This window comes from Homarus americanus, unplaced genomic scaffold, assembly GCF_018991925.1.
Source record: "Homarus americanus isolate GMGI-L3 unplaced genomic scaffold, GMGI_Hamer_2.0 scaffold16894, whole genome shotgun sequence".
NCBI classification, from domain to species: Eukaryota; Metazoa; Arthropoda; class Malacostraca; order Decapoda; family Nephropidae; genus Homarus; species Homarus americanus.
Window position 1 is genome coordinate 1,582,335 of NW_024746541.1, and position 3,079 is coordinate 1,585,413.

Genomic DNA, 3,079 nt, shown 5'->3' on the forward strand with positions numbered 1-3,079 from the left:
AACCCTCACACTGATGCAACAACAACACCTGCCACAACCCTCATGCCTGATACAACAACACCTGCCACAACCCCTCACACTGACACAACAACACCCTGCCACAACCCTCACACTGATACAACAACAACTCCTGCCAAACCCTCACACTGATACAACAACAACAACAACACCTGCCACAACCCTTACACTGATACAACAACAACACCTGCCACAACCCTCACTGATGCAACAACACCTGCCACAACCCTCACACTGATACAACAACAACACCTGTCACAACCCTTACACTGATGCAACAACAACATCTGCCACAACCCTCACACTGATACAACAACAACACCTGCCACAACCCTCACACTGATACAACAACAACACCTGCCACAACCCTCACACTGATACAACAACACCTGCCACAAACTATCACACTGATACAACAACAGCACCTGCCACAACCCTCACACTGATACAACAACAACACCTGCCACAACCCTCACACTGATGCAACAACAACACCTGCCACAACCCTCACACTGATACAACAACAGCACCTGCCACAACCCTCACACTGATACAACAACAACACCTGCCACAACCCTCACACTGATGCAACAACAACACCTGCCACACCCTCACACTGATACAGCAACAACAACACCTGCCACAACCCTCACACTGATACAACAACAACACCTGCCACAACCCTCACACTGATACAAGAACAACACCTGCCACAACCCTCACGCACAATGCAACAACAACACCTGCCACAACCCTCCCACAATCCTGCAACAACAACACCTGCCACAACCCTCACACTGATACAACAACAACACCTGCCACAACCCTCACACTGATACAGCAACAACACCTGCCACAACCCCTCACGCACGATACAACAACAACACCTGCCACACCCTCACACTGATACAGCAACAACAACACCTGCCACAGCCCTCACACTGATATAGCAACAATAACACCTGCCACAACCCTCACACTGATACAGCAACAACAACACCTGCCAAACCCTCACACACTGATACAACAACAACACCTGCCACAACCCTCACACTGATGCAACAACAACACCTCACAACCCTCACACTGATACAACAACACCTGCCACAACCCTCACACTGATACAGCAGCAACAACACCTGCCACAACCCTCACACTCATATAGCAACAATACACCTGCCACAACCCTCACACTGATACAACAACACACCTACGACAACCCTCACACTGATACAACAACAACACCTGTCACAACCCTCACACTGATGCAACAACAACACCTCTCACAACCCTCACACTGATGCAACAAACACCTGCCACAACCCTCACACTGATACAACAACAACACCTGTCACAACCCTCACACTGATACAACAACAACACCTGCCACAACCTTCACACTGATACAACAACAACACCTGCCACAACCCTCACACTGATGCAACAACAACACCTGTCACAACCCTCCACTGATACAACAACAACACCTGCCTCAACCCTCACACTGATACAACAACAACACCTGTCACAACCCTCACTGATACAACAACAACACCTGCCACAACCCTCACTGATACAACAACAACATACCACAACCCTCACACTGATACAACAACAACACCTGCCTCAACCCTCACACTGATGCAACAACAACCCTGCCTCCCTCACACTGATACGACAACAACACCTGCCACAACCCTCACATTCATACAACAACAATATGTGCCAATATTCTTATCCTGTTACAAGAGGAAAACCAACCACAACTTTGATATAACTTCATAAACTGCCACACTTATGATACTGGTGCGCAACAACAACTGATACATTACTCCTAGTGATATAAAACAAAAAAACAGCAGCAACAGCAACAAGAACAACAGCAGTAAGAAAAATAGGCGCCGTTAGTGTACTACTGTCGACTGACTGATGCTACTTAAAACATTAAGAAAACGTTGTATCACCACTGATTCTCGGACGACGGCAACACCATTAACTGTAGTATTGACAGTGCATAACTACACACTCACCAGAGGGATAAAACACATGCTACAGTTCTCATACTGCTATACAACAATAACATCGTCAATATATATATATATATATATATATATATATATATATATATATATATATATATATATATATATATATATATATATATATATATATATATATATATATATATATATATATATATATTAATGATTAAATACATCATATATCTTTCTCTTCTCTACTACTCCACAGTGACCTCTCCCTTCCCTCTACTCTCTCTGATGGTTCGTGTTATCCGCTGATTCCTCTAAACTCCCTGTTTGACCTTCCTGTGATCCCTGAACAAACCCGGACGGATCCCCAAGATCCCTGTTTCACGCCATACCATCCCATCTCAGCCTTCGATCTAGCGTCAAGCGTCTTTGTCTGACTCATTATTTTTCAGCCTCTGGACTCTACATTCTCATTTTCTTTTTCTATCCAATATTTTTCCATCAGTATTTTTTCTGTAGGCCTTTTGCCTCCCTCTGGGTCCTTCGATCCAAAGACACGTGTGGTAATAAGGTTTCTTCTGTCTGCCTGGTGATCTCTGTCTGTGAACAAATTTATCTTACAGGTGCTTCTGTGATGATGTGCGGCGAGAATCGAAATTTGTTAAAGTAATTATCTCCCACGTTTCTTTTCAGCTATTTCAAACACTAGTTGCCGGGGATGTGTAGTTACTAATTATATAATATACGTATTAAGTGGGCTCGTTTACTGTGAGTAGTATAATTCCCACCTCACCGGCGAGGGATCAAAATGTAATAGATTACCAATGTTTACTTTGATGTAATATGTTTTTTCTGCATTTTAGCAACTAAGGTCTGCCATTTTTCGGACCAAGCAAAAAATTTGTTTAGTTCTTCCTGAAGTTTTTCGTAGTCCTCGTAAGGTTTAATTATACGCCCTATTTTAGTTTTGTTGTAAATTTTCTTATGTTGCTGTCTACGCCTATATCTATGTCGTTTATGTATATAATAGATAGTAATGGTCCAAGTACTGAGCCTTGGGGTACTCCACT